Raw genomic sequence first — 13,364 nt, 5'->3', positions numbered from 1 at the left:
GACTCATCTCCTCGGATGCCAGTCAGGTTCACACTCTCAGGTGTCCCACCCATGCCGTGGCCTTCTGGGCACTCCTCTGGCACAGTCTTCGCTATGACTCTTGGCAACACCTTTGTCCCGCACAAGTCATTCCCCAGGATCACTTGGACTCCTGGAATAGGTATGTCGGGGCATACTCCCAACATCAACTCCCAACATCACCTCTGCCGACACATATTCCGTCCTTAGCTGGACAGCACATACGGGCATGTCACTCTCAGACAATAACCCATATACTTTCATCTTACTCCTGCTAGCTAACCGTCGATCATTCCCAATCAGGCTTCTCGCAATCAAGCTCTGATTAGCTCCGGTATCCCTAAAGATACCAACTTTTACTTCAAGTTGGCCTCCTATACTGATCCAACCTTCACTAATGAACGGCCTATACCTCTCGTTCACTAAGTTCATCTTCTGTGGTTTGTCTTGGAACACATTAGTATATTTATTTCGGGGGTCACATATGGCCAGGGTCACAACTCTCTTGCCCTGCCGACAGTCTCGCATCAGGTGACCCAATCCGTTACATTGGTAGCATCTCATCTGGGAAAAGTCTCTTCTATATGTACTAGAGTGGCTCTTACTGTAAACTCGCATGAGAGTTACTCGGGCCAGGTACACTACCTGCAATCTGTGGGGCTTTACTGGACTCTTGATTTCTTGGATCACGATTAATTTCTCGTTTAGCTCCTCCATCCTCACTTTCAGACAAAGTGTACGACCTACTCTTCTGAGTTTTAGGGTACTTGCGTTTATCTGCCCATTTATCAAAATTCTTCTCACCCCAGACTCCTCTGGGTCTTTCATAATTTCTTCCTCCCCAGATTCCACTGGATCTGCCATTGCTGCCTCTCACCTCATTCTTCACTCTGTTCTCCCTTAAGCTCTTGTACGCTTCAGTAATCACATCTGCCCTATCTGCGGCATCTTTCACCTCCTTTATCCCTGCTTCTTGGATCTTGAACTTTGTTTTGGGATGCATCATCTCCAAGAATTTCTCCATGACCATCAGTTGCTTCAGGTCAGCGTAAGATCCAACTCCAGCAGCCTCAATCCACTTCTGGAATCGTCTCTCCAGATCCCTTGCTGTCTCAGCAAACGTACATGTCCCAACTTTGATCATCTCTCTGAAGCGCTTCCTATAAGCTTCTGGGGTTAGCTGAAACGAGCGCAGTATGCTGCTCTTTACTGTGGCATAATACTGGCACTCCTCCAGTGACATTTGGGTGTATGCCTCCCTGGCTGCACCGGTCAATCTTAACTGGACCAGCTGGGCCCATTCCTCCTGTGGCCACTCCTTGATGCTGGCCACCTTTTCAAAGTGACCGAAAAAGTTCTCTGCCTCTTCGGGAACAAACAAGGGAATGTCCTTCTCCCTAACCCTAACATCTGGTGAGTGTGATACCTGGGTGGTGCTCTCTGGCAACCCATGTTCAATCCTTTGTTCAGCCAAGGTTCTATTCGCTTCTATCTGCATTTGTTTTGTTCTCTCTTTTTCTTTTTCGACCTGGGCTTTTTCTTTCTCTACCTCTAGTCTTGCTTTCTCTTTTTCTTTCTCCTGTCCCAACTCCAGTTCTCTTATTCTGGTTTTCTCTTTTTCTACTTCCAGTTTGGTTTTCTCTTTTTCTACTTCCAACCTGGTTTTCTCTTTTTCTACTTCCAGCCTGGTTTTCTCTTTTTCTACTTCCAGCCTGGTTTTCTCTTTTTCCTTCTCGGCTTCATTTTTCATTTGGAGTTCTAATTTCATCTTTTCCAGCTGGAACTGTCTCTCCTCACACTGCATCTGGAGTTCTAACTGGAATCTCTCCAAGCTCCTATTCTGGTTATTCCTGCTACTGCGGCTACTCTTACTGCTCCTACTCGATCCCTGGGATCTCACTTCATCCTCCTTTCCACTTTCAGCTCCTTTCTGGGCTTGTTGTTCTGTCGCTTCACTTTTGGCTCTTAACTGCCTCAGGATCTCATCCTTCATCCCAGCTACTTTAGATGCTTTCAACCTAATGCCACATTTTTCTGCTATTTGCTTTAATTGATCCCTAGTGCAACCTTCCAAGTCCTCTGGCTTGCCTGACTCCACAAATGCTTGCACCTTATCCATCTTGTCCTGTGAGTCTTCCCAATAGAGAGAGTATACATCTGCAGTCACACAGTTTATCTATTTCAATAAGGGGTGTACAAATCCACTCTTGGACAGGGTGTGGGTGTGTCAGCTCACTCTCCCGGACAGGCCCCCAACTTATTGTAGATTGTGGGTTGGTGGTGTTGTCGTGTCGTTGATCCTTCTTTACGGACAACCCAACCCACAACTCAGTGGAGTGCTTATACTTCACTAGGAGATCACCCTGGGCGCTTCTGGCTCTTGGAGAGGGGCTCAATGTCACACGTTTAGGGGATGCAGCTCCAATACTTAGCCTCGTTGTCACGTGCACACACCCACTCAAGCCGCTGTGACTCCCCACTCTCTCCTTAGGTGATACGATCTCCTCAATCTCCTTTGACTTACTAGTTTTCTGTTCTACCCTGTCCACAGCAGTGGTTCTTGGTTCTTTCTCTCTCTCTCTCCCCTTCCTTACTACTTCCTGGGAAGCCTCACTAGGACAAGGGCAAACACCAGCAAATTTGAATACATTTACTGGACAAAGCACATACACAATACGTACACACATATAATAATAATGAATCCTACACTCTATACTATTTCAGTCAGGTTGCACTCCAACACCACCAGAACTCTATCATCAACTTATCAAGTGGTATCCTATCTCCTGATTCACCACCTGATACTATCAACTTCCTCAAGTAGATCAAGTCTTATAATACAATGTTGCACTATCAGCAAGAGAATATATATATGTAAACATGTACAAGGAAAATCAGCGAATGAATGTAATAACATATATCAGTATAAAAGTTCCTTGATACACGATAATGATCAATCGATCACCCTATCAGTCCTAGAACACATACATCTGTAGGTAATCCAGCCTACGACTGTAACTCTAAACTTCAGTATAAACACTCCTCGGCACAAGAATGGCAAACAATCACTCACCTTTCATTGCGTCTTGCACGCTAATGACAGCCAAACACTCTAACAACTCCCTACAAGTAATCATTTAGAGCTTCCCTTCCACATCTGGAAGTTCACTACCCTGATCTCTTCAGGTTCTTCCAGGTTTACTACCAGGATCCTCTGCAGCACTTCTTGGCTGCTACACCATGAAGTCTTCCTTGAGCAACTACGGTGCTTCACCACTTCTGCTAGGGTCGTCCACGGCTCTCCTGGCTGCTACACCATGAAGTTTCCTCGAACAACTATGGTGCTTCACCACCTCTACAGGAGCAAGTGACATTCTTCTTCACTGCTTCTCCTCACAGCTCGAGGTCCTCTGCTCCACTACCTTGGAGTCTCATCAACTACTCCCTCTGTGCTGGCTTCGAAGTTCTCAGCAACTTCTTCCCCAAAGACAAACCTGCAACCCATTGACACGTCAATAAAAATGTTTCACCTTAAACACATAAATAAAAAATAACCACACAATATGTTTGCCTTCTACATCTATCTGCTCTCGACATGCAGTGAGAGTGGACTCCCCCGTTTTGGGCTGGTCCATGCTCCACCTTGCCCGGTGGGCCTCATTCACTCTGGGAGGGTCCTCCGCCTGTTCCTCAGTCACCTGCCAGTGCTCAGAGGAGACGGATGTCGCTCCGTGTTCCTCCCTCTCCACTCTCTTATTTTAGGCCTTCTGCCTTATCAAAACATGTCTAACTTATCAATAAACATTGCTACTGTCGCTGGGCACACCACCAACTACAAGCAATCACTATGAACTGGCTTAAATCGTGCTTACCACAGATTGCCTAGTCGAGGGCGCTCTCCCTCTGACGGCGTCTGATCAGGGCGCTTCCACAGCCCACGAAAATCTCTCTGGGCGGCTTAATACTCTCCTTGCCATCCAGAACTTGAGACCACAAAGTTCCCAGCTCGATTCCACAGCTGGCACGTCTGCACACTTCTCTTCTCTTGGAGATATATCACTAATGGTTCCTTCCTGACGGGAGCTCAAATGGAGCGTGGCTTTCCCCTGCGATGTTTGGCGCTCAAGTGAGGTCAAAGCCCTCCAGAAGCGAGCCTCACGCCTCCAGCAAATTATCCAAATCTCCTAACCAGTCATTTATCTGTTTTCTTATTCACTGCCCATAATCTTAAACTCCGTGTAAAATTTACCTAATTATTTTTACATATTTATCTTCATGTCTGTATTTCCGACCTCCTACTCAGGTGAGGCTAGATAGAATAATTCTCAAACGGGAGACTCGTTTTTCGGCTACCTGGGATCATAACACTAAGCAATAGGAAGCAGAGAGTTACAGTGAGAAGTGAGATATCAGATTGGCGGGAAGTCACCAGTGGAGTCCCACGGGGCTCTGTACTCGGACCTATCCTGTTTCTGATATATGTAAATGATCTCCCAGAAGGTATAGACTCATTCCTCTCAATGTTTGCTGACGACGCCAAAATTATGAGAAGGATTAAGACAGAGGAGGACAGCTTCAGGCTTCAAGAAGACCTGGACAAGCTGCAGGAATGGTCGAACAAATGGTTGTTAGAGTTTAACCCAAGCAAATATAATGTAATGAAGATAGGTGTAGGAAGCAGAAGACCAGATACAAGGTATCACTTGGGAGATGAAATACTTCAGGAGTCAGAGAGAAAGATTTGGGGTTGATATCACACCAGACCTGTCCCCTGAAGCTCATATCAAGAGGATAACAGGTGGAAATTGAGTACCCAAATGAGCTATATAGACGTTAGAAAGAATTTTTTCAGTGTCAGAGTAGTAGACAAATGGAATGCATTAGGAAGTGATTTGGTGGAGGCTGACTCCATACACAGCTTTAAGTGCAGATATGATAGAGCCCAGTAGGCTCAGGAACCTGTACATTAGTTGATTGACAATTGAGAGGCGGGACCAAAGAGCCAGAGCTCAACCCCCGCAAGCACAACTAGGTAAGAGCAACTTGATAAGTACATGCACTCACACACGCGCGCACACACACACACACACACACACAGGGGGGGCCTCGTTGCCTGGTGGATAGCGCGCAGGACTCGTAATTCTGTGGCACGGGTTCGATTCCCGCACGAGGCAGAAACAAATGGGCAAAGTTTCTTTCACCCTAAGTGCCCATGTTACCTAGCAGTAAATAGGTACCTGGGAGTTAGTCAGCTGTCACGGGCTGCTTCCTGGGGTGTGTGTGTGTGTGTGGTGTGGGAAAAAAAAACAAATAAAATAAAGTAGTTAGTAAACAGTTGATTGACAGTTGAGAGGCGGGCCGAAAGAGCAAAGCTCAACCCCCGCAAAAACACAACTAGTAAACACACACACACACACACACACACACACACACACGCCAGCAACCACACGCACGCAAGTACACACACACGCACACATCCCCAAGGCATTACTCCCCTCTTTCTCACTTCCTCTGTAGCATACCACATATTCACCCCTACCCTCAAAACCCTCCCACACAGTGGGACCCCCTCCATCTCCTTCACCCTCTCCCACCACCTGACCACCTGAAGTGACCATCTCTGCCCCCTCCCCCACCCCCCCCAGGTTTCCACGATTTCCCCCCTACAAACACAAACACACACACACACACACACACACACACACACACACACACACACACACACACACACACACACACACACACACACACACACACACGCACACACACGCAAACACAAAAAGTCAGTGTGTGTTATTCACTATTCACCCCACTATTCCACTATTTTCCACTCCCTCTCTCACCCCACTCTCACCCCTCTCTCTCACCCCACTCTCACCCCTCTCTCTCTCACCCCACTCCTCTCTCTCACCTCTCTCTCTCACCCCTCTCCCACCCACTCTCTCTATCTCTCTCTCTTTATCTTGCTCTATCTCTCCCTCTCTCTATCTCCCCCCTCTCTCTCTCTCTCTCTCTCTCTCTCTCTCTCTCTCTCTCTCTCTCTCTCTCTCTCTCTCTCTCTCTCTCTCTCTCTCTCTCTCTCTCTCTCTCTCTTTCTCTCTCTCTCTCTCTCTCACCCCGTTTGCCCTCCTCCTGACAAATCCTATCACAACATAACAGGAACAGAGGCAAGCATTTTGGCCAGAGGAAACAGGGGAACAGGGAAAATTCAAGGTGATGAAATGAAGGAAATGTTCACTCAATTTTTGGAGGACATCAAGAGTGAGATGTAGGAATTGATGTAGGAAATGAAGAATGAAATAAGCAACCTAAAAAGAGAGCTGACGGCAGCGAAAGACTAGATTAGAATCCTCATAGAGAACAGTTTTGATGCTGAGACTCAGATAATCATCCAGGTAGAAGGTGGAAATGGTATATTGGAAGAGAATGCCACTATAAAAGCAACATTTGCAGAAATGCTAAAAAAATAACTCTGAAGAAATGTCCACAATGATGGAGGTTGCCATGAAAGCAGCCACCTCTCAGGAAGTGGCACGCTCCACTACCCAGCTGATGGAAAGAAAAAAAATCAGTGGTAGCTGTGGGAATTAAAGAGCAGGAAGGCTCCAACAGGACAGAGTGGAATGGTAAGGACTATGCAGCAGTGAATGAAATACTGAAGGCACTAGAGATGGAAGGGGCTGAGCATAGAATTGAGAAGGTTTTCAGGCTAGGCGGGTACAACAAAGACCGAGACCGTGTGTTAAAGATTGTGTTTGCAAACGAGAATACAAAGGAGAAGATTCTAATAAGGAAGAGCTACCTGCAAAATGTGGGAGAATTAAAAAAATTATTTCTCCAGAGGGACATGACAAGGGAGGGGAGAGCCATGGCAGCAGAAGCAAGGAAGAAGCGCAGGGCGAGAGGGGAAAACCAGGAACTCACAGCTCTCAACACAACATCTCCAGAGGTGAGGGGGTAACCCACAACCAGATACCCAGTAACACCAGAGGGGGAGGGCAACAAAACACCCCTCCTCTGCATAGAGAACCCCCCTGTCCCAAACCCTCCCTGCCCCCACTCAAAAGCTCAGCCAAATCTCCCTCCCCCTCACACTGCATTCCCACCCTGCTACCCCTCCCTTCCTCCCACCATGTGCCCCCTTCCCCCTTTTCCTTTCGGTCTTCCCTCCCTCTTCATCCCATAACCCCCTGTCCCTCCCCCTTCATCCCATACCCTCTCTGTCCCTCCCCCTTCATCCCATACCCTCCTTGTCCCTCCCCCTTCACTTGACCCCCTGCCCCTCACCCCAGTATCCTCTGAGACCCTGTTATCCATCTCACAAATCCTCACACCCATGGAACAGCTTCCCCCACCAGTAGAACACTCACAAAGGAGACAATTTGAGAAAGGACAGAAGAAAGTGAGCCTCAGGGCAATGCACACTAATATAGATGGAATTTCAAATAAAGCAAATGAGCTTGGAGAATGGGTACTAGAGGAAAACCCAGACATAATAGCATTCACAGAAACAAAGCTAACGAAAACCATAACAAATGCAGTGTTCCCACAGGAATATTATGTTATGAGGAAAGAGAGAGAAGGAAGAGGTGGTGGTGGTGGTGTAGCTCTGCTGGTAAGAAAGAGCTGGGACTTTGAGGATATGAATATTCAGGGCTTTGAGGGTTTCAGTGACTACATAGCAGGCACCATTACAACTGGAGAACAAAAAATTATAGTCGTAGTCATATATAATCCACCACCGAATGACAGAAGACCCAGACAGGAATATGATAGAAACAACATGGCCACCATTAGCATAATAGAAAGAGCAGCTTCTGTTGCCAGCAGGAATGGATCTGGACTGCTAATCATGGGAGACTTCAACCATGAGAAAATAGACTGGGAAAACAGGGATCCGCATGGAGGCCCAGAAACATGGAGAGCTAAGCTGCTGGACGTGGAAACAAGACACTTTCTAAGCCAGCACATCAAGGAACCAACAAGAAAGAGAGAAGATGAACCAGCAATGCTCGATCTGATATTTACCCTAAATTAGTGGGATATAAGGGAAGTTAAGATGGAAGCACCCTTGGGAATGAGTGACCACAGTGCATTAAACTTTGAGTACCTGGTAGAGCTAGGAATTATCTCCCCCAAAAAAGAACTAGGAAACAAAAGGCTGACATACCGAAAGGGGAACTATGAGGAGATGAGACGTTCCCTGAGGGAAATACCTTGGGACACAGTGGTCAGAGATAAGTCTGTACATGATATGATAGACTGTGTCACCCAAAAGTGTCAGGAGGCACTAAACAGGTTCATTCCGTCCCAAAGGAAAAAATCCGAGAAGCAACAGAAGAATCCATGGTATAATAAGGCATGTATGGAAGCAAAGGGACTGAACAAAAAGGCGTGGAGGAACTTCCGGAATAACAGAACACCAGAAAGCAGAGAGAGATACCAGAGAACCAGGAATGAGTATGTCAGGGTGAGAAGAGAAGCAGAGAAAAATTATGAAAATGATATAGCAAACAAAGCCAAGACCGAACCAAAGCTACTCCACAGTCACATCAGAAGGAAAACAACAGTGAAAGAACAGGTAATGAAACTTAGAACAGGCGAGGACAGGTATACAGAGAAAGACAAAGAGGTGTGTGAAGACTCAACAAGAGATCCCAGGAGGTCTTCAGAATGGAACAAGGTGAGGTCACTGTGCTAGGAGAAAGGGAAGTAAACCAGGCGACCTTGGAAGGGTTCGAAATTACGAGTGAGGAGGTCAAGAGACATCTGCTGGATCTGGACGTTAGAAAGGCTGCTGGTCCAGACGGAATCTCACCATGGGTACTGAAAGAGTGTGCAGAGGCATTTTGCTTGCCACTCTCCATAGTGTATAGTAAATCACTGGAGACGGGAGACCTACCAGAAATATGGAAGACGGCAAATGTGATCCCAGTACACAAAAAGGGCGACAGGCAAGAGGCACTGAACTACAGGCCAGTGTCCTTGACATGTGTACCATGCAAGGTGATGGAGAAGATCCTGAGAAAAAACCTAGTAACACATCTGGAGAGAAGAAACTTCGTGACAAATCGCCAACATGGATTCAGGGAGGGTAAATCTTGCCTGACTGGCTTGATAGAATTCTACGACCAGGTGACAAAGATTAAGCAAGAAAGAGAAGGCTGGCGGACTGCATTTTCTTGGATTGTCGGTAAGCCTTTGACACAGTACCGCATAAGAGGCTGGTACATAAGCTGGAGAGACAGGCAGGTGTAGCTGATAAGGTGCTCCAGTGCATAAGGGAGTACCTAAGCAATAGGAAGCAGAGCTACAGTGAGGGGGTGAGACCTCAGATAGGCGTGAAGTCACTAGTGGAGTCCCACAAGGCTCTGTACTCGGTCCTATCTTGTTTCTGATATATGTAAATGATTTCCCGGAGAGTATAGATTCATTTCTCTCAATGTTTGCTGACGATGCCAAAATTATGAGAAGGATTAAGACAGAGGAGGACTGCTTGAGGCTTCAAGAAGATCTAGACAAGCTGAAGGAATGGTCGAACAAATGGTTGTTAAAGTTTAATCCAAACAAATGTAATGTAAAGAAGATAGGCGTTGGGAGCAGTACGCCAGATACTAGGTATCATCTGGGAGATGAAATTCTTCAAAAGTCAGAGAGAGAAAAAGACTTGGGGGTTGAGATCACGCCAGACCTGTCCCCTGCAGCCCATATGAAGAGGATAACGTCAGCGGCATATGCCAGGCTGGCCAACATAAGAACGGCATTCAGAAACTTGTGTAAAGAATCATTCAAACTTTGTTTACCACATATGTCAGGCCAATCCTGGAGTATGCAGCCCCAGCATGGATTCCATATCTAGTCAAGGATAAGACCAAACTGGAAAAGGTTCAAAGATTTGCCACCAGACTAGTACCCGAACTGAGAGGTATGAGCTACGAGGAGAGGCTACGGGAATTAAACCTCACTTCGCTGGAAGACAGAAGAGTTAGGGGGAATATGATCACCACCTTCAAGATTCTCAAGGGAATTGACAGGGTAGATAAAGACAGGCTATTTAACACAAGGGGTACACGCACTAGAGGACACAGGTGGAAACTGAGTGTCCAAATGAGCCACAGAGATATTAGAAAGAACATTTTTAGTGGTTGACAAATGGAATGCATTAGGAAGTGTTGTGTTGGAGGCTGACTCCATACACAGTTTCAAGTGTAGATATGATAGAGCCCAATAGGCTCAGGAACCTGTACACCTGTTGATTGACGATTGAGAGGCGGGACCAAAGAACCAGAGCTCAACCCTCGCAAGCACAATTAGGTGAGTACATAATAGGCGTACTAGCCTGTCACAGATGTGCGCTAGGAAGCTAAAACTGCAAGTGATAATCCAGAGATTTGAGTGGAATATTGGCATTCCAATCTCTGCTGTAACAGCAGTAATATTTCAGGAAATTGGGGATGACAGAAGAGCAGTTACTGACACTCAAAGGCCAGAAATCACGAGTGTAAAGAGCTATGACATGTTAAGAATCGAGAATTATATATACGGCCAGCATAAAACATCCACTAGACAGTGTGACATTGTAATTGCCAGAATTAGGTTGAGATATATCTATGGCAGGTGGCTGCAGGTAATAAAGGTTTAATACATGTTTAACATGCTGTGGTTTGTAATATTCTCATCTCTGTCATGGTGTATAAGGCAAAAAGAGTTGGGGCCAAAATATGGCCATCTTAACATTATTATGGGCCCTTGGGCAAACCAGTGTGCTGGGGCCCCTACGACAACCACTCACGGGAATAAAAAGTAAATGGTCTATAACATTAAAAACCTATATATTTTATTAACACTTAACAAAACTGGTGCTAAAACATTAACAACATGCCGTGGAGCAACAACTAATCAACATGATAAATATTTGAACAATACACAAGGCTTGAAAAAGACAATAATACTCAGTAAGCTACATATTAGATGGTACATATTGAAACATTTAAGTTCCACTCAAAACATTACGTCTCATATCTGTTGATAGGATTATTCACCTGGTAATATATATCGTAAATTTTTATTAATTAGTTCCACTAAAGGATGTAGGGTTTTATTATATAAGTGTGGTTGCATGTCCAATGCTCATGGGGCCCCATGCTCGTGGGGCTCCTATACTTGTGGGGCCCCCGGGCACGTGCCCATCGGGTATATCCGGTAAGATTGTTCTGCCTTAAAATGGACCCCTGTGGTATCCCATTTAATTACACCATTTTTCCAATCGGATTCATTCGCAGTTAGCACCACTTTTTAGTGGATCCCATACCCACACAGGATTTGTATGGGGTCCACTACCACCCACACGATGCGTTTGGGACCATTATCACCCACAGGATAGGTATGGCGTCCACTACCGCCCCCAGGATGGGGATGGCGTCCACTACCGCCCACTGGATGGGTATATGTTCCACTATCGCCCACAGGATGTGTATGGGGTGCACAACCACCGACAGAATGGAAATGGGGTCCATTACCGCCCACTGGATGGGTATTGCCTCCATTGCCGCCCACAGGATGGGTATTGCCTCCATTGCCGCCCACAGGATGAGTATAGGGTCCAGTACCGCTAACAGGATGGGTATGGGGACCCCAACCGCCCACAAGGTGGATATGGGTTCCACTTCCATCCACAGGATGGGTATATGCTCCACTACCGCCCACAAAATTAGTATGGGGTTCACTACCGCCCACAGGATGGGTATGAGGTCCACTACTGCCCGCATGATGGGTATTGGATCAACAACCACTCACAGGATGAGGATGGGGGGCACTACCACCCTCAGGATGGGTATTGGGTCAATACCACCCACAGGATGGTATTGGGTCCACTACCGCCCACAGGATAGGTATTGGGTCCATTACCGCCCACAGGATGGGTATGGGATCCACTACTGCCTACACTTACTTTTCACCTATGAAAATGCACATCAATGTTACTATGTAAAAGACACATCGAACACTTTATGTAGGTCATACGTAATTCTGTGTATCTATGTATTTACGTATGTAGGTTAGCTTAGCATTTTAAAAGCACCGAATCACCTTCTGTGGTTGAGTGTTGAATAAATCCCGTAACTATATGATTAACACATCTCTAACCCTGTAAATGGAGGACAGAAGAAAATGTATGTATGTTGGTTAGCATTGTAAATGCGTGGCCACATCTGTGGTAGAAAATAAGAATAATAAAAAAACTGCCTACAGGATGGCTATGGAGACACTACCACCCACAGGATGGGAATTGGGTTTAGTACCGCTAACAGGATTGGTATGGGGTCCACTTCCGCCCACAGGATGGGCATGGGGCCCGCTACCACCCACAGGATATGTATGGGGTTCAATACTGCTCACAGGATTTGTATGGGGTCCACTACCGCCCACGGGATGGGCATGGGGTCCACTACCACCAACCTGATGAGTATATTGGGTTCACTACCGCTAACAGGATGGGTATGGGGTTTATAATTATAATAAGAACCATTAGTTATTACATATGGTGCTGTGCCAATCAACATTATATACAATAGTGTGTGCTTTGAAAACTTCAAGAGAATGGATTATACGAACGTCTAAAGAAAACGATGTTACATTGGAATGTCTATGGGATACACTATAATCAAATCAAAGTCAAAATAAAAATCTAAACTCAAATTCAAATTTATATTCAGGCATATACATAGATGATGAGTTACAAACATAGTGTTGGATTTATAGATAGAACTAGTACATACAATACCTAAAGCCACTAATATACATAACGTTTCGGGCAAGGTGTTGGAGAAAAAAAGACACTTGGACTAAAACTTAATAGTAATTGAGATTAAAGTATTAATTGTGTTGAAAAAAAAGAATAAAAAAGGGGGGGGGACATGGCAGAAATCAGCTTTTGTACAAGTTGGTCAACAAACAGCATTGTTTAAAATAACAAGAAATGGGTTGACATTTAGGGGGTAAGGAAGGTTACATGGAGTTAATTATTTAGTACTTAGTTTTTCTCTAAAACTGGTTGAGAGAGGTACAGCCTTTGACATGACTGGAAAGGTCATTCCACACTCTGGGTCCCTTGCTTTCTTAGAGCATTTCTAGTTTGATTAAGTCGTACTCTTGGAATATCAAATAGGAATTTGTTTCTGGTGTGGTGCCCATGGGTTCTGTTACATCCTTCTAGGAATCTTTTAAGGTCAGGATTGACATTACAGTTCAGAGTTTTAAATATATAGAGTACACATGAGAGGATGTGCATTGACTAAATATATGACATTTTCAAAGATTTTAGTAAGGGTATCGAGTGCTGTCTGGGG

The sequence above is a fragment of the Procambarus clarkii genome, chromosome 55, assembly GCF_040958095.1.
Source record: "Procambarus clarkii isolate CNS0578487 chromosome 55, FALCON_Pclarkii_2.0, whole genome shotgun sequence".
NCBI classification, from domain to species: domain Eukaryota; kingdom Metazoa; phylum Arthropoda; class Malacostraca; order Decapoda; family Cambaridae; genus Procambarus; species Procambarus clarkii.
The sequence above is the reverse complement of the archived record's forward strand: the minus strand, read 5'-3'. Positions refer to the sequence as shown.